The following is a 24,200-nucleotide window of genomic DNA, read 5'->3' as shown; positions in this document are numbered from 1 at the left end:
CATGCAGTCATATCCTCGGTTCAGCGTGGCTGGCCAGAGGACAGGGTAGATGATGAGGAGGAGGAGGAGGAGGACAGCATGTTCAGTCATCGTGTTGGTCAGGATACTGAAGTGATGGCTGTTAAGAGTCTGGCACACATGGCTGACTTTATGGTAAGCTGCCTGTCTCGTGACCCTCGCGTTAAGAACATCTTGGCCGACAATCATTACTGGTTAGTAACACTGTTAGACCCACGCTAAAAGGAGAACTTTATGTCTCTTATTCCCGAGGCGGAGAGGTCAGGCAAAATGCAGCAGTTCCAGAAGGCCATAGTCACGGAAGTAGGCAAAGCATTCCCCTCACAAAACGCTAGCGGCATAGGTCATGAATCAGTGGACAACCGAGGCGTACAGCCGAGAGAGGCACAAGTCCAATCCGCCAGAGGTAGGGGAACAGTCTTTAAGATGTGGGACAGTTTTCTCAGCCCCTCACGTACCACAGCCCCTGAGGTGCGGGGTAGTGCCACAAGAAATCCTAAGTTTGCCCAGATGCTGAAGGAGTACCTTGCAGATCGAACAACTGTACTCCGACATTCCTCTGTGCCTTACAATTATTGGGTATCCAAGCTGGACACGTGGCATGAATTGGCTCTCTACGCCTTGGAAGTCCTGGCCTGCCCTGCTGCTAGCGTTTTGTCAGAGCGTGTTTTTAGTGCCGCAGGTGGAATCATTACAGATAAACGCACCCGCCTGTCAACTGAAAATGCTGACAGGCTGACTCTGATCAAGATGAACAAGGGTTGGATTGGGCCAGACTTCACCACACCACCAGCAAATGAGAGCGGAATTTAAAGTTTGCCATGTACCTCCACTCACCCATGGGTACACACTTCTGGACTTTGGATAATCGCTGGACTGCTCCTCCTTCTCCTCATGCGCCACCATGATGATGACCGTTACAAATTGCAATACTGAGGCCTCTGTTTCAGGTATACCCCCAGTGGTAAATTTTTTCGCCCATTCTTTGCAGAATGGACATTACAACGACAGGAGACCCGCTCCTTTGCAATGGGAACAATGTTTTGAGGCCCTCATGCACGTCTCTACCCAGGGACAACGTGGAGCCTCCCAATTTTTGGCTGCCCTGCCTAAGAGCTATACTACAATAGACCCACTTCCTTCCAATGGGCACTTCAGGTTTACAGGCCCTCATGCACGTCTCTACCCAGGGACAACGTGGAGCCTCCCAATTTTTGGCTGCCCTGCCTAAGGGCTATACTACAATAGACCCACTTCCTTCCAATGGGCACTTCAGGTTTACAGGCCCTCATGCACGTCTCTATCCAGGGACAACGTGGAGCCTCCCAATTTTTGGCTGCCCTGCTCAAGGGCTATACTACAATAGACCCACTTCCTTACAATGGGCACTTCATGTTTACAGGCCATCATGCACGTCTCTATCCAGGGACAATATGGAGCCTGACGCTGCCACCGACTGCCACACACATGCTGTTTTTAAATGCAAGCACGGACGCAATAAGAACCTAACTGGTTTTTAGGAGCGACAATTACTGAGAAGTCTGACACTATCAGACACTGCTGACTGACGTGTATTATACACTAGACTTGTGCGTTATATAATAGTTTGTGCAAAACGCGCACCTGTACCCTGCCACCGACTGCCACACACGTGCTGTTTTTAAATGCAAGCACGGACGCAATAAGAACCTAACTGGTTTTTAGGAGCGACAATTACTGAGAAGTCTGACACTATCAGCCACTGCTGACTGACGTGTATTATACACTAGACTTGTGCGTTATATAATAGTTTGTGCAAAACGCGCACCTGTACGCTGCCACCGACTGCCACACATGTGCTGTTTTTAAATGCAACCACGGACGCAATAAGAACCTAACTGGTTTTTAGGAGCGACAATTACTGAGAAGTCTGACACTATCAGACACTGCTGACTGACGTGTATTATACACTAGACTTGTGCGTTATATAATAGTTTGTGCAAAACGCGCACCTGTCCCCTGCCACCGACTGCCACACACGTGCTGTTTTTAAATGCAAGCACGGACGCAATAAGAACCTAACTGGTTTTTAGGAGCGACAATTACTGAGAAGTCTGACACTATCAGACACTGCTGACTGACGTGTATTATTATACACTAGACTTGTGCGTTATATAATAGTTTGTGCAAAACGCGCACCTGTCCCCTGCCACCGACTGCCACACACGTGTGGTTTTTAAATGCAAGCACGGACGCAATAAGAACCTAACTGGTTTTTAGGAGCGACAATTACTGAGAAGTCTGACACTATCAGACACTGCTGACTGACGTGTATTATACACTAGACTTGTGCGTTATATAATAGTTTGTGCAAAACGCGCACCTGTACCCTGCCACCGACTGCCACACACGTGCTGTTTTTAAATGCAAGCACGGACGCAATAAGAACCTAACTGGTTTTTAGGACCGACAATTACTGAGAAGTCTGACACTATCAGACACTGCTGACTGACGTGTATTATTATACACTAGACTTGTGCGTTATATAATAGTTTGTGCAAAACGCGCACCTGTCCCCTACCACCGACTGCCACACACGTGCTGTTTTTAAATGCAAGCACGGACGCAATAAGAACCTAACTGGTTTTTAGGAGCGACAATTACTGAGAAGTCTGACACTATCAGACACTGCTAACTGACGTGTATTATACACTAGACTTGTGCGTTATATAATAGTTTGTGCAAAACGCGCACCTGTACCCTGCCACCGACTGCCACACACGTGCTGTTTTTAAATGCAAGCACGGACGCAATAAGAACCTAACTGGTTTTTAGGAGCGACAATTACTGAGAAGTCTGACACTATCAGACACTGCTGACTGACGTGTATTATTATACACTAGACTTGTGCGTTATATAATAGTTTGTGCAAAACGCGCACCTGTCCCCTGCCACCGACTGCCACACACGTGCTGTTTTTAAATGCAAGCACGGACGCAATAAGAACCTAACTGGTTTTTAGGAGCGACAATTACTGAGAAGTCTGACACTATCAGACACTGCTGACTGACGTGTATTATACACTAGACTTGTGCGTTATATAATAGTTTGTGCAAAACGAGCACCTGTACCCTGCCACCGACTGCCACACACGTGCTGTTTTTAAATGCAAGCACGGACGCAATAAGAACCTAACTGGTTTTTAGGAGCGACAATTACTGAGAAGTCTGACACTATCAGACACTGCTGACTGACGTGTATTATACACTAGACTTGTGCGTTATATAATAGTTTGTGCAAAACGCGCACCTGTACCCTGCCACCGACTGCCACACACGTGCTGTTTTTAAATGCAAGCACGGACGCAATAAGAACCTAACTGGTTTTTAGGAGCGACAATTACTGAGAAGTCTGACACTATCAGACACTGCTGACTGACGTGTATTATACACTAGACTTGTGCGTTATATAATAGTTTGTGCAAAACGCGCACCTGTACGCTGCCACCGACTGCCACACACGTGCTGTTTTTAAATGCAACCACGGACGCAATAAGAACCTAACTGGTTTTTAGGAGCGACAATTACTGAGAAGTCTGACACTATCAGACACTGCTGACTGACGTGTATTATACACTAGACTTGTGCGTTATATAATAGTTTGTGCAAAACGCGCACCTGTACGCTGCCACTGACTGCCACACACGTGCTGTTTTTAAATGCAAGCACGGACGCAATAAGAACCTAACTGGTTTTTAGGAGCGACAATTACTGAAAAGTCTGACACTATCTGGACTGTTTTACAGTGTGTACACCAGCCCCAGATATGATGAAGGCTGGTATACCGTGACCACTAGGAATGGCTATATACCCTGCCTGCCTGCCTGTATACTGCTACAATAGTCCTGACAAGGACTCTTCTGGTCACTAGCCTGTATTCCGACCTGGCTATACCCTGCCTGTATATAGCAACAATAGTCCTGAGAAGGACTCTGCTACTGTACTCCGACCTGGCTGTACCCTGCCTGCCTGTATACAACTAGAATAGTCCTGAGAAGGACTTCTGGTCACACTGTTTGCAGCCCTGCTCCGGAACTAACTATAAAGGGCCGCAAAGCTTTCCCTGAATCAGCGACACTCTCCCTGCACTGACTGTCTGGATAGTTGGGAGCAGAGCACAGCGCGCCGGCCGATATAAAGGCTCGGTCACGCTGTGCAGGCCGGCCAATCACTGCAATTCCACAACTAACAGGGCTGTGGCATTGCAGTGGTCTGCCAGCCAATCCCTGCATGAGGGCTGGCTCTCAAAAGAGCGCCAACATGCAGAAATGAAGACCACGAGTACAGCACGAGTATCGCGAGATTACTCGGTCCCCGCCGAGCAGCCCGAGTACAGCGATACTCGTGCGAGTACCGAGTAGTGACAAGCATGCTCGCTCATCACTACTTAGTAACAATGAGTTTGAGTGTGCAATGCAGACAGACGTGCTGCAAATATCTTTGCACTACTGGGGCAATACAGCAGTCCAACAGCCACGTTAAGGATGCCACTAAGTTCACTCAGTGTTTGCTAGTATAATGGCTTAGTAACAATGAGTTTGAGTGTGCAATGCAGGCAGAGGTGCTGCAAATATCTTTGCACTAGTGGGACTATACAGAAGTCCAATAGCCACGTTTAGGATGCCACTAGGTTCAATCAGTGTTTGCTAGTATAATGGCTTAGTAACAATGAGTTTGAGTGTGCAATGCAGGCAGAGGTGCTGCAAATATCTTTGCACTAGTGGGACTATACAGAAGAGCAACAGCCACGTTTAGGATGGCACTAGGTTCACTCAGTGTTTGCTAGTATAATGGCTTGGCTACAATGAGTTTGAGTGTGCGATGCAGGCAGACGTGCTTCAAATATCTTTGCACTACTGGGGCAATACAGCAGTCCAACAGCCACGTTAAGGATGCCACTAAGTTCACTCAGTGTTTGCTAGTATAATGGCTTAGTAACAATGAGTTTGAGTGTGCAATGCAGGCAGAGGTGCTGCAAATATCTTTGCACTAGTGGGACTATACAGAAGTCCAATAGCCACGTTTAGGATGCCACTAGGTTCACGCAGTGTTTGCTAGTATAATGGCTTAGTAACAATGAGTTTGAGTGTGCAATGCAGGCAGAGGTGCTGCAAATATCTTTGCACTAGTGGGACTATACAGAAGAGCAACAGCCACGTTTAGGATGGCACTAGGTTCACTCAGTGTTTGCTAGTATAATGGCTTGGCTACAATGAGTTTGAGTGTGCAATGCAGGCAGACGTGCTTCAAATATCTTTGCACTACTGGGGCAATACAGCAGTCCAACAGCCACGTTAAGGATGCCATTAAGTTCACTCAGTGTTTGCTAGTATAATGGCTTAGTAACAATGAGTTTGAGTGTGCAATGCAGGCAGAGGTGCTGCAAATACCTTTGCACTAGTGGGATGATACAGAAGTCCAATAGCCACGTTTAGGATGCCACTAGGTTCACTCAGTGTTTGCTAGTATAATGGCTTAGTAACAATGAGTTTGAGTGTGCAATGCAGGCAGAGGTGCTGCAAATATCTTTGCACTAGTGGGACTATACAGAAGTCCAATAGCCACGTTTAGGATGCCACTAGGTTCACGCAGTGTATGCTAGTATAATGGCTTAGTAACAATGAGTTTGAGTGTGCAATGCAGACAGACGTGCTGCAAATATCTTTGCACTACTGGGGCAATACAGCAGTCCAACAGCCACGTTAAGGATGCCACTAAGTTCACTCAGTGTTTGCTAGTATAATGGCTTAGTAACAATGAGTTTGAGTGTGCAATGCAGGCAGAGGTGCTGCAAATATCTTTGCACTAGTGGGACTATACAGAAGTCCAATAGCCACGTTTAGGATGGCACTAGGTTCACTCAGTGTTTGCTAGTATAATGGCTTAGCTACAATGAGTTTGAGTGTGCAATGCAGGCAGAGGTGCTGCAAATATCTTTGCACTAGTGGGATGATACAGAAGTCCAATAGCCACGTTTAGGATGCCACTAGGTTCACTCAGTGTTTGCTAGTATAATGGCTTAGTAACAATGAGTTTGAGTGTGCAATGCAGGCAGAGGTGCTGCAAATATCTTTGCACTAGTGGGATGATACAGAAGTCCAATAGCCACGTTTAGGATGCCACTAGGTTCACTCAGTTTTTGCTAGTATAATGGCTTAGTAACAATGAGTTTGAGTGTGCAATGCAGGCAGAGGTGCTGCAAATATTTTTGCACTAGTGGGACTATACAGAAGTCCAATAGCCACGTTTAGGATGCCACTAGGTTCACTCAGTGTTTGCTAGTATAATGGCTTAGTACCAATGAGATTGAGTGTGCCATGCAGGCAGAGGTGCTGCAAATATCTTTGCACTAGTGGGACTATACAGAACTCCAATAGCCACGTTTAGGATGCCACTATGTTCAATCAGTGTTTGCTAGTATAATGGCTTAGTAACAATGAGTTTGAGTGTGCAATGCAGGCAGACGTGCTGCAAATATCTTTGCACTACTGGGGCAATACAGCAGTCCAACAGCCACGTTAAGGATGCCACTAAGTTCACTCAGTGTTTGCTAGTATAATGGCTTAGTAACAATGAGTTTGAGTGTGCAATGCAGGCAGAGGTGCTGCAAATATCTTTGCACTAGTGGGACTATACAGAAGTCCAATAGCCACGTTTAGGATGCCACTAGGTTCACTCAGTGTTTGCTAGTATAATGGCTTAGTAACAATAAGTTGGAGTGTGCAATGCAGGCAGAGGTGCTGCAAATATCTTTGCAATAGTGGGACTATACAGAAGTCCAATAGCCACGTTTAGGATGGCACTAGGTTCACTCAGTGTTTGCTAGTATAATGGCTTAGCTACAATGAGTTTGCGTGTGCAATGCAGGCAGAGGTGCTGCAGATATCTTTGCACTAGTGGGACTATACAGAAGTCCAATAGCCACGTTTAGGATACCACTAGGTTCACTCAGTTTTTGCTAGTATAATGGCTTAGTAACAATGAGTTTGATTGTGCAATGCAGGCAGAGGTGCTGCAAATATCTTTGCACTAGTGGGACTATACAGAAGTCCAATAGCCACGTTTAGGATGGCACTAGGTTCACTCAGTGTTTGCTAGTATAATGGCTTAGTAACAATGAGTTCGAGTGTGCAATGCAGGCAGACGTGCTGCAAATATGTTTGCACTACTGGGGCAATACAGCAGTCCAACAGCCACGTTAAGGATGCCACTAAGTTCACTCAGTGTTTGCTAGTATAATGGCTTAGTAACAATGAGTTTGAGTGTGCAATGCAGGTAGTGGTGCTGCAAATATCTTTGCACTAGTGGGATGATACTGAAGTCCAATAGCCACGTTTAGGATGCCACTAAGTTCACTCAGTGTTTGCTAGTATAATGGCTTAGTAACAATGAGTTTGAGTGTGCAATGCAGGCAGAGGTGCTGCAAATATCTTTGCACTAGTGGGACTATACAGAAGTCCAATAGCCACGTTTAGGATGCCACTAGGTTCACTCAGTGTTTGCTAGTATAATGGCTTAGTACCAATGAGATTGAGTGTGCAATGCAGGCAGAGGTGCTGCAAATATCTTTGCACTAGTGGGACTATACAGAACTCCAATAGCCACGTTTAGGATGCCACTATGTTCAATCAGTGTTTGCTAGTATAATGGCTTAGTAACAATGAGTTTGAGTGTGCAATGCAGGCAGACGTGCTGCAAATATCTTTGCACTACTGGGGCAATACAGCAGTCCAACAGCCATGTTAAGGATGCCACTAAGTTCACTCAGTGTTTGCTAGTATAATGGCTTAGTAACAATGAGTTTGAGTGTGCAATGCAGGCAGAGGTGCTGCAAATATCTTTGCACTAGTAGGACTATACAGAAGTCCAATAGCCACGTTTAGGATGCCACTAGGTTCACTCAGTGTTTGCTAGTATAATGGCTTAGTAACAATAAGTTGGAGTGTGCAATGCAGGCAGAGGTGCTGCAAATATCTTTGCACTAGTGGGACTATACAGAAGTCCAATAGCCACGTTTAGGATAGCACTAGGTTCACTCAGTGTTTGCTAGTATAATGGCTTAGCTACAATGAGTTTGCGTGTGCAATGCAGGCAGAGGTGCTGCAAATATCTTTGCACTAGTGGGACTATACAGAAGTCCAATATCCACGTTTAGGATACCACTAGGTTCACTCAGTTTTTGCTAGTATAATGGCTTAGTAACAATGAGTTTGATTGTGCAATGCAGGCAGAGGTGCTGCAAATATCTTTGCACTAGTGGGACTATACAGAAGTCCAATAGCCACGTTTAGGATGGCACTAGGTTCACTCAGTGTTTGCTAGTATAATGGCTTAGTAACAATGAGTTTGAGTGTGCAATGCAGGCAGACGTGCTGCAAATATGTTTGCACTACTGGGGCAATACAGCAGTCCAACAGCCATGTTAAGGATGCCACTAGGTTCACTCAGTGTTTGCTAGTATAATGGCTTAGTAACAATGAGTTTGAGTGTGCAATGCAGGCAGAGGTGCCATAAATATCTTTGCACTAGTGGGACTATACAGAAGTCCAATAGCCACGTTTAGGATGCCACTAGGTTCAATCAGTGTTTGCTAGTATAATGGCTTAGTAACAATGAGTTTGAGTGTGCAATGCAGGCAGAGGTGCTGCAAATATCTTTGCACTAGTGGGACTATACAGAAGTCCAATAGCCACGTTTTGGATAGCACTAGGTTCAATCAGTGTTTGCTAGTATAATGGCTTAGTAACAATGAGTTTGAGTGTGCAATGCAGGCAGTGGTGCTGCAAATATCTTTGCACTAGTGGGATGATACAGAAGTCCAATAGCCACGTTTAGGATACCACTAGGTTCACTCAGTGTTTGCTAGTATAATGGCTTAGTAACAATGAGTTTGAGTGTGCAATGCAGGCAGAGGTGCTGCAAATATCTTTGCACTAGTGGGACTATACAGAAGTCCAATAGCCACGTTTAGGATGCCACTAGGTTCACTCAGTGTTTGCTAGTATAATGGCTTAGTAACAATGAGTTTGAGTGTGCAATGCAGGCAGAGGTGCCATAAATATCTTTGCACTAGTGGGACTATACAGAAGTCCAATAGCCACGTTTAGGATGCCACTAGGTTCAATCAGTGTTTGCTAGTATAATGGCTTAGTAACAATGAGTTTGAGTGTGCAATGCAGGCAGAGGTGCTGCAAATATCTTTGCACTAGTGGGACTATACAGAAGTCCAATAGCCACGTTTTGGATAGCACTAGGTTCAATCAGTGTTTGCTAGTATAATGGCTTAGTAACAATGAGTTTGAGTGTGCAATGCAGGCAGAGGTGCTGCAAATATCTTTGCACTAGTGGGACTATACAGAAATCCAATAGCTACGTTTAGGATGCCACTAGGTTCACTCAGTGTTTGCTAGTATAATGGCTTAGTACCAATGAGTTTGAGTGTGCAATGCAGGCAGAGGTGCTGCAAATATCTTTGCACTAGTGGGACTATACAGAAGTCCAATAGCCACGTTTAGGATGCCACTAGGTTCAATCAGTGTTTGCTAGTATAATGGCTTAGTAACAATGAGTTTGAGTAAGCAATGCAGGCAGAAGTGCTGCACATATCTTTGCACTAGTGGGGCTATACAGAGGTCCAATAGCCATGTTTAGGATGCCACTAGGTTCTCTCAGTGTATGCTAGTATAATGGCTTAGTAACAATGAGTTTGAGTGTGCAATGCAGGCAGACGTGCTGAAAATATCTTTGCACTAGTGGGACTATACAGAAGTCCAATAGCCACGTTTAGGATGCCACTAGGTACACTCAGTGTTTGCTAGTATAATGGCTTAGCTACAATGAGTTTGAGTGTGCAATGCAGGCAGAGGTGCTGCAAATATATTTGCACTAGTGGGACTATACAGAAGTCCAATAGCCACGTTTAGGATGCCACTAGGTTCAATCAGTGTTTGCTAGTATAATGGCTTAGTAACAATGAGTTTGAGTGTGCAATGCAGGCAGAGGTGCTGCAAATATCTTTGCACTACTGGGACTATACAGAAGTCCAATACCACGTTTAGGATGCCACTAGGTTCTCTCAGTGTATGCTAGTATAATGGCTTAGTAACAATGAGTTTGAGTGTGCAATGCAGGCAGACGTGCTGCAAATATCTTTGCACTACTGGGGCAATACAGCAGTCCAACAGCCACGTTAAGGATGCCACTAAGTTCACTCAGTGTTTGCTAGTATAATGGCTTAGTAACAATGAGTTTGAGTGTGCAATGCAGGCAGACGTGCTGCAAATATCTTTGCACTACTGGGGCAATACAGCAGTCCAACAGCCACGTTAAGGATGCCACTAAGTTCACTCAGTGTTTGCTAGTATAATGGCTTAGTAACAATGAGTTTGAGTGTGCAATGCAGGCAGACGTGCTGCAAATATCTTTGCACTAGTGGGACTATACAGAAGTCCAATAGCCACGTTTAGTATGCCACTGGGTTCAATCAGTGTTTGCTAGTATAATGGCTTAGTAACAATGAGTTGGAGTGTGCAATGCAGGTAGAGGTGCTGCAAATATCTTTGCACTAGTTTGACTATACAGAAGTCCAATAGCTACGTTTAGGATGCCACTAAGTTCACTCAGTGTTTGCTAGTATAATGGCTTAGTAACAATGCGTTTTAGTGTGCAATGCAGGCAGACAGGTACAGTGCCAGGGTTGTGGGTCTCTGGGTAGAGGAAAGGAAGCCTGCCTTTCTATCCCTCGTAATGGGGAAATGCAGCGAGGAAATCCCTGACCTTAGCTACACAGACGCTGTTAAACTCTGTTTTCAGGACCTGTCACCTATGGCTCTGACCCTGCCGGTATGAGCCCTTAAAAGGACTGATAGAAAGTGCTACCCGTGTGCTGTACAGCGCTGTGTATGGAGCGTATACAGCAGTATCGGCGTTAGAAGCTGCGCCAGTGATGTCTGACACCAAGGACGCAGAAGAGATAATGGCATCCGGATGGGCAGTTACCTGTTTTTATAATGCAGGGACATGTGACATGGACATCCTATCACACATGCCGTTGCTTCTCTGGCTAAAAGTCCACTTAGCTGTGTGTGTGTCTGGGATTGGCTGACATGCTGGCCCGCCCCACTACACGCGCGCGCTTAGGAAAGGAAGACAAGGAAAAAAAAATGGCGATCGCCATTATCCAAACAGAAGTGATCTGAATGCGCTGTTCCCGCACACTATACACTGAAATGTCATAATAGTGTGAGTCACAGAGTGACTTACACTATTACAGCGGAAAGCCAGCTAGGAATTAGCTGGTTTTTTTGCTGCTAGAACCGTTCTCGAACGTATCTAGAACTATCGAGCTTTTGCAAAAAGCTCGAGTTCTAGTTCGATCTAAAACAGCCCCCAAAATCACTCGAGCCTAGAACTGGAGAACCTCGAACTGCGAACCGCGCTCAACTCTATAGTTCACACTAAATTCTGCAGAAAAAGTCACTTGGCCTGCTGCAGGTTGTGATAATTGTGATGTAGTAAAATTCTTGTATTTGAGGAGATCCTGTCTGCATCGTGATTGAACTTTGCCGAACATTTTTATGATATACGTAATCCCACTACTAGGAATCTTTCTTGTGCTTCTTCTCATTTTGTACATGCCCATTGTGGCAAATGAGCAATTTTAAAGTGTATGCCCTGAAACAAATTATAACTAATAATACGGGTGAAAATCATATTTAAATGTTACACCAACAAGATGCCTTTATGATATTATATATGAATACCAGACAACCTGCAGGTTTAAACAAACGGACTGATCTTTGGTATATTTATTAAGTCCAAGGGTATATACTCTTTTGCATATTTAATGTTTTCTATTTTGCATAATTACTTTGACCATGTCATTTCCTTTTTTTTTTTCTTTTTTTAGCTTTCACAAGACTATATTTCACTTGTGTGTTCTCTCCTTATGATTATGACTATAGACCCAGCGTCTGAAACGCGTCAATCATAGGAAATTTTATCCTCGCCATGTATTTTATCTACTAGGCATTAAACATGATTTTTTAATCCTCACAATTTTTTGTCTGCATGGACATTTTGTGCCGGAGTCCTCCTTACTTTGATTGATATTGAACTCCAGATACTCCTGCGCCATCCTCTCCAGTCGTTCACTATGTGTCAGACGTCTACTCTGTTCTGCTGGTGCATGCGATGGTCTAAGAAATGTGTACCAAACCTAACAGAAATTGCTTCTGCCACTTGAACTGTTGCTGCTAATTTTTCTGCGTTGATGATGCCACATTCCTGTGGTTGGAATTCTAGAGCTGCCATGCATGCTGTGTGTGTGATGCCCTGGACTATCCAGGTCGTCCCAGGTAGACACAACAACACTAAACACCCCCCTTCCCAGTTAGGTAACAGCACTCAAACTAAAAGCCTTGTCACCACTCTCCAGGTTTGATGTCCACACCAGGGGGGGTGGAGCCAGGCGGTTGGCTCCACCCACCGAGGAGTTCACAGGCCTGGAAGCGGGAAAGAAACAGAGTAGTTGTTGTGAGGAGAGGGTTGGAGTCAAGTTCAAGTCCTGAAGCAGACCTATGCTCAGGCCTGCCAAAGACTACTCCGGTGGCTAGGTTGGAGCCCAGTCACCATTGGCAAGGAGGCAGACGGTAGTGGCCGCCTGCAGGAGACCGAGAATACGACCGGTGGAACCGTAAGGGACCGGGACAGGGAAGTGGCCCGCCGGAACCGAACCGGGGAGCCAACTGGATAACGGAGCACCAGGCAGGGTACTCAGACCCTGAACTAGGCTATAAGCCACCACCATAGTCAAATTAACTGATTGCGGTCTAGACCTCAGGGGTTCATTCCCACCTAAGTCCCGATTGAAGGCAACAGCCCAACCATTCCGGATAAGTGCCACTGCCAAGGACCAGAGATCCAAAGGGCCAACGTCTGCAGGCAAACGGGCTCCTATGACAGATACACGCCGGGGAGCGGACTACCGGTGCCTAGGCACAGGAGTCAAGATTCACATATAAAGGTGCAGGAGAAAGGCGGACATTACCAACCTAACCTGGGAAAAGCTGCAGCAGGCTGCGGGCCCTGTTCATCACTCCGTTTGGTTTACCAGCGACTCCAGTGTCTTGTGTCAGAGTGAGTACACCAGTGCCATCAGGCACCTCGCCATGCTGCACCGCAACATTACACCCTGCACCCGGGCCTCGGCCCACCGGACCCCGGGACCAACATCCCCTACTCACGGAGGGGTCAACACCTAGCTGTGCTACTACACCGCTCCCGGGGGCCCCCACACCGTCACCGCAGCAGTGGTTCCTACAATCACCACAACCCGTGGGTGGCGTCACAAACTATCACCTCATATCCAAACACCCCAAATCCCGTGTAGTAACTCGCCCACCCCAGGGCTATGGGACACCCGGTGCAAGGCCGGACTAGTCCGGGGGGTCGTCAGTGGTGGCGGGGCCCGACTCTGTGACCCTGGCGGGAGTCAATTAATATGGCTTCAGTGGGGGTGATTATTAAAGTTTATATTCGTGACGCCACCTGTGTTTTGCGGCTATTAAGCCGCCGCTGCTGTATGGGGCCTCCGGGGCGATGGAATGGCAGCTGGGATGGTTCTGCTCCCCACAGGTGGAGCGGTACCCCGGGGCAACTGTTCGTGCTCGTAAGAGTCTATGCAGTGATGGAAGTCTATGCAATGATGGAAGTCTATGCAGTGCAGATGAAATAACAGAGGCAACACCAAGGGTGCAGTTTCAAGTTGTTTAATCACAATTCCTGGTTTATGGCGCACTGTGCCTTTGGACGGCTGGAACCCCCTGTCAGGGACCTCCGCTGATCCCGGGTAGATCTGGGAATAAAAGCCGGTGCACCCCTCTATTGTGTTCCTTTCTTCAGCTGACTTCTTAGCCTTGCCTTTGCTGGATGAACCTGGCTTGGCCTCCACTACAGCCTCTGGGCCGGGGGCTTGCCTAGTGGGTATTCTACCCCCTTTCCAGAGGTTCTGCTGTGGGCTGTGGCCCGGGGTGCTTGCAACTACCCTGGGCCTCGGTTTTTACCTTTGGAATTGACTTCTCTTCCTCCAGTTTCTAGGGACCGTCCCCTGTATGCAGCTTGATCCCTCCACCTGATCTTTCTGTGGAACAGGCCACTAGCCTGAAAGCTGTCTGTGGCCCTGGAATCCCCTTTGTTCTGCTTGGTGTCACCTGGGCCTAGCCGGGCCCCAGGGTCTTCACCAGGAAGCGTCACTTTCTCCTTCTTGCTCCTGACTGACTAGAGCACTTCTCTTATTACTCCTCTCCTCCTTCTCTGAGGTAAAACTCCAAACTCACTGCTCCTCTGCCTCACGCAGACCTCCTCTCTCCCCTCCTCCCTGAGGTAAAACTGAAACTCTCTGACTTGACCTTCCTCTTTCTACTTTACTCTCGGCTGGCTCCTCCCACCTCCCCAGTTGCTAAGCTCCCACCCTATAGAAGCAGGGATGGGTCTTACGGCCCCTCCCAGCATGCAGCATGGGAGGGTAGCTGCCACTGTCCCTGGTCCCTGTGTGTACCTAACAATGGGTGTAGTGCAGATTTGCCTGTGGACCGGCGTTCACTCCTTTCCTTACCCAGGATGGGACATCACACCTCTGGCTGGGGTGCAATGTTCCTGTGGCGACGGAAGCCTCAGGGGCGCCACACTCCCCCACAGCGAATCCCAGCATGTCCGCAGGCTGAAACAACAAGAAAAGTGGAGAAACTGCAAAAGACATTTTTGTTATGCATAACATTAAAACAGTAAAACTTTTTCTTCCCTTTATGGGAGGCGCATATTCTTGAACGTTACAGGAAATTAAAATAACTTTAGAGTCTTTTTAAACTAGAGCAGACCAGCCACATTACATCCAGTGGCCTGGTTACACATCAACATACTTCACATATAAACACATGTAACTGCAGACAACTTTCAAGTCCAGTGGACCGGTAACACATAAACAGTGGGGGGGGGTCATCTTCAAAAAGAACAGGGGCTATGGAATGCAGGGAAGGGTTTCATCTTCGAAAAGAACAAAGGACAGACATACAGGGGCTATTTACAGTTCTGATGCTTCTTCTTTAATTGGAGAGGTCCTCATCTGGCTCAGCTCCCGGTGACATGGAAGATGCAGCCAGGTTGGTCTGGGTCCCCTGGGACCTTGTGCTGGGACTGTAGCAGGGTAATGGTATCGGAGCTGCGTCCTCCTCTGGCTGTTCAGGAGTCTGCTCTTCAGCCACGACAGTTGCTGGGATAGACGGCGTTGCGGCTTGGTCTGATCTGGCTGGATAGGGTGTTTCTGCACTGGACGTCTCAGCAGGGACTTCAGTCAGGATCGCAGCATGGATCCCAATGGGCATTGCAGCAGGGATCTCAATGGGCATCGCAGCATGGATCGCCTCCGGGATCGCAGCAGGAATCACATTTTGGAGCGCAGCAGGGATCACATTCGGGAGCGCAGCAGGGATCACTGAGGCCTCCGGTAGTAATGCTGGCAGGGTCAGCACACCCAATCGGGCAGGGGCAGTATGGGACTCACCCAGGGCTAGGCCGGAGAAGTTCTGCAGCAGGGTCGCCATCGCTGGTGTGAGCTCCGGATGGGCGTGGGCGGCACCTCCACATAGGCCTCGCTGCACAGACATCTGCAGACTCCTCATGGCCAGCACCATCTCCTTCCCCCACACGGCTGTCTCCTGTCCGCTCTGCTCCTTCATTCCGTCAGCCATCCTCCCGACCTCAGCCTCCAGCTCAGCGGCGGTCACAGGTCTGATCCAGGTGAGCTCCTCCTGGCCTCCGCTTACAGGAGCCATTTTCTCTCTTCCCCTAGACAGCAGCATATACTGCCATGGATTGTCAGTTTCTTAGCGCGCCATTTTCTAAGCCTCTCCTTTGCATAGCGGGCTCCACTTTGCGCTCTTTTGCAAGACCAAGGGGGCGGGGCTTACTTTCGCGCCCTTCTCCAGGCACGTCCCCCCTTCTTCCCGCGCTTTGCAAGCGGTAATGGCGGCGGCAGTTTTCCAACAGTAAAACACACAGTCTTTTCAGGTGCACAGTACCCGGTGGGGGCTGGGCACGTTATCCTGTTCGTGACGCCAAAGTTAACTCGCCCACCCCAGGGCTATGGGACACCCGGTGCCGGGCCGGACTAGTTCGGGGGGTCGTCAGTGGTGGCGGGGCCCGACTCTGTGACCCTGGCGGGAGTCAATTAATATGGCTTCAGTGGGGGTGATTATTAAAGTTTATATTCGTGACGCCACCTGTGGTTTGCGGCTATTAAGCCGCCGCTGCTGTATGGGGCCTCATGGGTGATGGAATGGCAGCTGGGATGGTTCTGCTCCCCACAGGTGGAGCGGTACCCCGGGGCAACTGTTGGTGCTCGTAAGAGTTTATGCAGTGACTGAAGTCTATGCAATGATGGAAGTCTATGCAGTGCAGATGAAATAACAGAGGCAACACCAAAGGTGCAGTTTCAAGTTGTTTACTCACAATTCCTGGTTTATGGCGCACTGTGCCTTTGGACGGCTGGAACCCCCTGTCAGGGACCTCCGCTGATCCTGGGTAGATCTGGGAATAAAAGCCGGTGCACCCCTCTATTATGTTCCTTTCTTCAGCTGACTTCTTAAGGCTACTTTACACACTGCGATATCGGTCCCGATATCGCTAATGTGGGTATCCGCCCCCATCTGTTGCGCGACACGGGCATATCGCTGCCCGTGCCGCACAACATCGCCCAGAGCCGTCACACATACTTACCTGTCCGGCGACGTCGCTGTGACCGGCGAACCGCCTCCTTTCTAAGGGGGCGGTCCGTGCGGCATCACAGCGACGTCACTGAAACGTCACTGAACCGCCACCCAATCGCAGCGGAGGGGCGGAGATGAGCGGGACGTAACATCCCGCCCACCTCCTTCCTTCCGCATAGCGGCCGGGAGGCAGGTAGGGAGAGCTTCCTCGCTCCTGCGGCGTCACACGCAGCGATGTGTGCTGCCGCAGGAACGACGAACAAACTCGTTACTGCTGAAGTAACGATAATTGGGAATGGACCCCCGTGTCGCCGATTAGCGATTTTGCACTGTTTTGCAACGATGCAAAATCGCTTATCGGTGTCACACGCAACGGCATCGCTAATGCGGCCGGATGTGCGTCACAAAATCCGTGACCCCAACGACTCCGCATTAGCGATGTCGCAGCGTGTAAAGCCCGCTTTAGCCTTGCCTTTGCTGAATGAACCTGGCTTGGCCTCCACTACAGCCTCCGGGCCGGGGGCTTGCCTAGTGGGCATTCTGCCCCCTTTCCAGAGGTTCTGCTGTGGGCTGTGGCCCGGGGTGCTTGCAACTACCCTGGGCCTCGGTTTTTACCTTTGGAATTGACTTCTCTTCCTCCAGTTTCTAGGGACCGTCCCCTGTATGCAGCTTGATCCCTCCACTTGATCTTGTTGTGGAACAGGCCACTAGCCTGAAAGCTGTCTGTGGCCCTGGAATCCCCTTTGTTCTGCTTGGTGTCACCTGGGCCTAGCCGGGCCCCAGGGTCTTCACCAGGAAGCGTCACTTTCTCCTTCTTGCTCCTGACTGACTAGAGCACTTCTCTTCTTACTCCTCTCCTCCTTCTCTGAGGTAAAACTCCAAACTCACTACTCCTCTGCCTCACGCAGACCTCCTCTCTCCCCTCCTCCCTGAGGTAAAACTGAAACTCTCTGACTTGATCTTCCTCTTTCTACTCTACTGTCGGCTGGCTCCTCCCACCTCCCCAGTTGCTAAGCTCCCACCCTATGGAAGCAGGGATGGGTCTTACGGCCCCTCCCAGCATGCAGCATGGGAGGGTAGCTGCCACTGTCCCTGGTCCCTGTGTGTACCTATCAATGGGTGTAGTGCAGATTTGCCTGTGGACCGGCGTTCACTCCTTTCCTTACCCAGGATGGGACATCACACCTCTGGCTGGGGTGCAATGTTCCTGTGGCGACGGAAGCCTCAGGGGCGCCACACTAGCGCCAACCCCCTTGCAGAGCGACGTGACCCCTGGGTCCGTGAGAGGCTCGAGCCACCACCCGCAGTACGAGTACGGATCCGAGCGGCTCGACGGTCGCAGCCGAGCCCTCGGGGCGGTACATGTGCCTCACTGCTGTTTTGTAGAAAGCTACTGTTAAGATGGTCTACAAGCTTGTTACGATACTCCAGCATCCGTGTGTTCCTTTCCAGGGTGGGAAACAGCTTGCTAAATTTACTCTTGTACAGTGGATCTAACAGAGTGGCAACCCAGTAGTCTGCATTTCTAATACTAACAATATGGACATCATGTTGCAGATATTGCAGCAAGAAGGTGCTCATGTGTTGGCTGATTTCATGATGTCAGTTGGCATTGTCATTTTAACAAAAATCAAGAGATGCATGAGTGATTGGTGTAGGCCTCTTGCTCCCACAGCCCTAGCACTAAAGACAAGACACAACTTGGAGGCCCATATTAAACTGAGATCTGAAAACCTTTCAGGCAGACAGCGAAACAGCAGCATCAATTCCCCTCTCCCCATTTCCTCATAGTCAGTTTGCACTCCTGGGAAGTATAGTCCATGCAAGACACAGGATGTGGCTCTTGAAGCCACATCAGTGTGTCGCGGGCGGAGGAGGGGACACTGCGCTCACCCACAGCTCGGGTCTGGCTGCTGCTGCTCGCTCGGTGGCTCGAGCGGTGGGCCGGATCCCGGAGACTCGAGCGGCGCTCCTTGCCCGTGAGTGAAAGGGGGGTGGTTTGGTTGAGGGATATTGTCCGTGACGCCACCCACGGTTGTGGTGAGGTTGTGACACCACCGCTGCTCTGGACGGGGATCCCGGGAGCGATGACAGGGAGCAGCTTCGATGTTGTTTTCTCCCCTCCGTGGGTAGGGGGGTTGGTTGTCCCGGGGCCCGGTGAGGGAGGCATGGCAGGCGGGCTACGGAACCTGGTGAGGTGCAGGGTAGCGGGGGCAGCGCTGTGCCGCACGGCACGGTGGTACTCACTCAGCCAATGATGAATGCAAAGTCTCCGGTAAAACAAACGGCTGGATGGACGTGTCCCACAGACGGCTGCGGTAGCTCTCCCGGTAGGTTGGTGGTGACTGCCTTTCCCTGCACCTGTGTTGTGTTCACGGTTCCAATGGCTTCCCACTGGTAACCCGCTCCCCAGCTTGGATGGATGCTGAGGGAGCCCCTTTTGCCCGCAGGCTCTGGCCCTGGGAAATATAGCCTTGGCGGTGACTGTATTTCCCTTCACGGTTTGAGCGGTTGCCTTCAATTGGGTCTTGACTGCTGGGAAACCCCGGAGGTTCCCTTCGCTAACAGATTTGACCGGTTTTACGGCGACTCCTAGCCTGGTCGGAGTCCGTAAGCCCTGTCGAATGGTGCTGGCTTCTCTTCGTTCCCCGATCCGGTACCGGCGGGCCACCACCCATCCCCGGTCCTTACGGTTCACGCCAATCAGCCTCTCCTGCAGACGGTCACCACCGTCTGCCAACCTTGCTGTATTTGCCCGGGCCACGCACCCGGACACGGTCAGTCTCCTCTACCACGCTTCACTCCTCCAACTCCAAAACTCATCTGACTCCTTTTTCCGCCTCCAGGACTGTGAACTCCTCGATGGGCAGGGCCAACCGTCTGGCCCACCCCCTGGTGTGGATATCAGCCCCTGGAGGGGAGCAACAAGGATTTTTGTTTGACTTCGGTGTGCCTAGCCGGGGTGTGGGGTGTGTTGTTGTAGTACCTTTGACGTCCTGGCTTGTCCAGGGCGCCACATTCCTCCTTAGTAAAATGCAGACCGTCCGCGGGCTGCCTGTCCATCACCGGTTTTATTTTTGGTTAACTGTAGAAAAGGGGTAAAACATGTAAAACAGTAAAAACAAGCATTTCTTTTGTATAAAACTTCCCTTAACGGGAGGTACAGTACTTAAACATTGCAAACGGTAACGGTCTTCTCCCACCCAAACAACCTGGCCCTGATGCTGCCCCTAAGAAGTGGGCAGCACCCCTTGCCCCAGTCCATCACCAGGCTGCCCGAGCGGGTACGGTCTCTTTCAGGGGACCCGCGTCCATGGGGACCCCTGAACCCCCGGAGGATTGCCACCAGTTACGGTAGTGGCAGGCCTGGGCCATCTCTTTCCTCCAGGCCCATCCTCCCAAATCAGCCTCTCCGGAGGCGGTAACGGTATCAAGCCAAAACATTTTTATTTACATCCCACTAAGTTTGTGGTTGCCCTGCCAGTTCTCGGGCTTGTCTGTAAGAAGTCCCTTATGCAACGGTTGCAGGAAGTCCCTGCCCGAGCGGGTACGGTCTCTTTCAGGGGACCCGCGTCCATGGGGACCCCTGAACCCCCGGAGGATCGCCACCAGTTACGGTAGTGGCAGGCCTGGGCCATCTCTTTCCTCCAGGCCCATCCTCCCAAATCAGCCTCTCCGGAGGCGGTAACGGTATCAAGCCAAAACATTTTTATTTACATCCCACTAAGTTTGTGGTTGCCCTGCCAGTTCTCGGGCTTGTCTGTAAGAAGTCCCTTATGCAACGGTTGGAGGAAGTCCCTACGGGGACTGGTTGCTGGCAACGGCCGGTTTAATCAAAGTGCTAATCAGGTTACATCTTCTGTTGATTACTTATCATTCACAACTTTTAAACTGGTGGTCCCAACACATAAAGCCCCCCCCTTTAAGGAGTAGTCTCCCTATACCTAAGTGGGGGTCTACCTAGGTTGGGACGAGTGGACCTTCGGGGTCCGGTGTCAGTGGTGACAGGCAGTGGGGCAGAGGGAACAATCAGTTCCTCCTCCGTGCTATCGTGTGGGGCAGGCGGAGGCGTAGGGGAGCTGGGTACAGGTACATTCCTGGGCACTGGCTCGTGGTTGACCACTTCCATCATTTCTTCATCCACGGGTTGTGGGAACAGTATGAATGGAAGAATCACCGCGCCGTTCTGCATAGGCCAGTCTGCTGAAAAATCACCCATCATGGTGTGGATTACCTCTTTTTCTTTCTCCACCGGTCTGGGAAACGGAGCTTCATCTGCTACCCTCAAGGCTGGTGGGCACCTCTTTAGATGGTCCCGGGAAACCGTGGCCAAAGTTCCCCCCTGGTCATGGATGATCTGGTAGGCCTTCCCATTCTCCCATCCTGTGGGCTGTACCACATACGGGGTTTTTTCCCATTCATCATCCAGCTTGTGGGTCCTTCTTTTTCGCTTCAGCACTACATCCCCAGGCTGGAAGGGACCGGCAGGCGCCTTCTTGTTGAAGCACTGCTCCTGTTGTCCCCGACTCCGGCACAAGTTCTTTTCAACATATTCCTGGACCTGTCGGTTCTGTGCTTTACGCCGAGTGTCCCATTCAGCTGTCGAAGAGAGTGCTTCTGGAGCTTCCAAGCCCATTTCCAAATCCACTGGTAGCCGGCCAGGCCGAGCTCTCATCAGGTATGCCGGTGTGCACTTCGTAGAGCTGGAAGGGATGTTGTTGCACATATCGACCAGGTCAGGTAGCTTCTCTGGCCACAGGTGCCGCTCTTCCAGCGGTAATGTCTTGAGGAGGCCCAGGACCAAGTGGTTCATCTTTTCACACATGCCATTGGTTTAGGCATGGTAAGGCGTGGTCCAGATTTTCTTGCAGCCGTACAACTGGCAGAATTCCTGGAATACCTCTGCTTCAAAGGCCGGGCCCTGGTCGGTAAGCACCCTCTCGGGGTACCCATGCGGTCGACAGAAATAAGCCTGGAACGCCTTAGCGGCGGTACGGCCGGTTAGGTCCTTGACTGGGGCAACCACCATGAACCTGGAGTAGTGGTCTACAATGGTTAGAGCGTAGGTGTACCCACTTCGGCTGGGGGTGAGCTTTACATGGTCGAGGGCAACCAGCTCCAGCGGTTGATGCGTAATGATCAGGTGTAGGGGTGCCTTCTGGCTGGCCTCATCCTTCCTTCTCAATGTGCAGGGGCCACATTCTCGGCACCAGGCCTCCACGGATTCCTGCATTCCACTCCAATAGAACCGCTCTCTCAACAACATCTCCAGCTTCTTCCACCCGAAGTACCCAGCACCATCATGGTATGCTTGCAGGACTGTGGGCACGTTAGCCTGGGGAATCACCAGCTGGCGACTCTTCTCGTGGGTCTTCGGATTAATCAGCTCACGAAACAACTTCCCCTGGTGTAGGTACAGCCGGGTCCGTCCTCGCCATAGACGTTGGGCTTCGGCAGGGGCGGCAGGGTCTATCCCAGCAGAACCCTGTTCCACCAGGGTCTTGATCAGGCGGACAGCAGGTGCCCGGTCCTGAGCTTCCTGCCACTCCTGACTGGGCAGCGGGTCCAGGTTCACCCGTTGTTGATGGACATGCAGCTTCTCAGTTAACAGTCGGTGAAACGCAGGCAACTCGATCTCTTCGAGGTCGTCATCCTCTGGCCCCTCTTCCGACAGGTGGAGCATCCGGGAGAGTGCATCGGCATTAACATTAGTACGGCCGGCCCGGTATTTGATGGTGAAATCGTAGTTGGCTAACCTGGCCACCCACCGCTGCTCCAACGCACCCAGCTTGGCTGTATCTAGATGGGTCAGTGGGTTGTTGTCCATGTAAGTGGTGAACTTGGCTGCTGCCAGGTAATGGCAGAACCGCTCGGTGATAGCCCACACCAGTGCTAAGAGCTCAAGCTTCAAAGAGCTGTAGTTCTCAGGGTTCCTCTCAGTCGGTCGGAGTTTTCGGCTAGCATAAGCAATTACCTTCTCCCTTCCATCTTGGACCTGGGATAGAACAGCCCCCAAGCCCACATTGCTGGCATCGGTGTAGAGGATGAATGGACGGCTGTAGTCAGGGTACGCTAGGATCTCCTCTCCGGTCAGAGCCGCTCTCAGCTGGCGGAAGGATTCCTCATGCTTTTCTTCCCACACCAATGGGGCCCCTAGGGGTCTACCCCCCTTGGTCTGTCCCACGGGGAGGTGTTGCATGGGGGCAGCCATCTTCGTGTACCCCTTGATGAAGCAACGGTAATATCCCACCAGGCCCAGGAACTGCCTCACTTCCCTCACCGTGGTCGGTCTCGGCCAGTCTTGGATAGCGGTAATCTTCTCGGGGTCAGGGGCGACACCTTCCGCACCAACCACATGTCCAAGGTACTGCACTCTGGGCTTCAGCAGATGACACTTTGAGGACTTCAACTTCATCCCATACTTAGCAAGGGACGCGAAAACCTCGGCTAGGTGCTACAGGTGGGCTTCATACATCTGTGAGTACACAATCACATCATCTAGGTACAGCAGGACGGTCTCGAAATTTAGGTGTCCCAGACAGCATTCCATCAGCCGTTGGAAGGTTCCGGGGGCATTGCACAGCCCGAACGACATGCTGTTAAACTCGCAGAGTTCTATAGGAGTGGCGAAGGCAGTCTTCTCCCGGTCTTCCGGCGCCACGGCCACCTGCCAGTACCCACTGGTGAGGTCAAGGGTGGAGAAGTAGTTAGCGGTTCTCAGCGCGGCCAGGGACTCTTCAATGCGGGGCAGAGGGTAAGCATCCTGATGCGTTATCTGGTTAATCTTCCGGTAATCCACACACATCCGCATGGTGCCATCCTTCTTCTTAACCAGCACCAACGGGGCGGCCCAGGGACTACAGCTGTCATGAATAATCTAATCTGGACTCTTAGGGGTACTTTCCACGTTGCAACATCGTAAGCCGATTGTAGCGATGCCGAGCGTGATAGTCCCCGCCCCTGTCGCACATGCGATATCACGGTGATAGCTGCCGTAGCGAACATTATCGCTACGGCAGCTTCACACGCACTCACCTGCCCTGCGACGTCGCTCTGGCCGGCGACCTGCCTCCTAAGGGGGCGGATCGTGTGGCGTCATAGCGACGTCACACGGCAGGCGGCCAATAGAAGCGGAGGGGAGGAGATGAGTGGGACATAAACATCCCGCCCACCTCCTTTCTTCCGCATAGCCTGTGGAGGCAGGTAAGGAGATGTTCCTCGCTCCTGCGGCTTCACACACAGCGATGTTTGCTGCCGCAGGAACGAGGAACAACATCATAACAGCGGTCGTCCCGACATTATGGAAATGACCGACGCTACACAGATCGCCGATTTACGACGCTTTTGCAATCGTTTATCGGCGCATCTAGGCTTTACATGT

This window comes from Anomaloglossus baeobatrachus, chromosome 11 (assembly GCF_048569485.1).
Source record: "Anomaloglossus baeobatrachus isolate aAnoBae1 chromosome 11, aAnoBae1.hap1, whole genome shotgun sequence".
Taxonomy (NCBI): domain Eukaryota; kingdom Metazoa; phylum Chordata; class Amphibia; order Anura; family Aromobatidae; genus Anomaloglossus; species Anomaloglossus baeobatrachus.
This window is presented reverse-complemented; position numbering follows the sequence as displayed.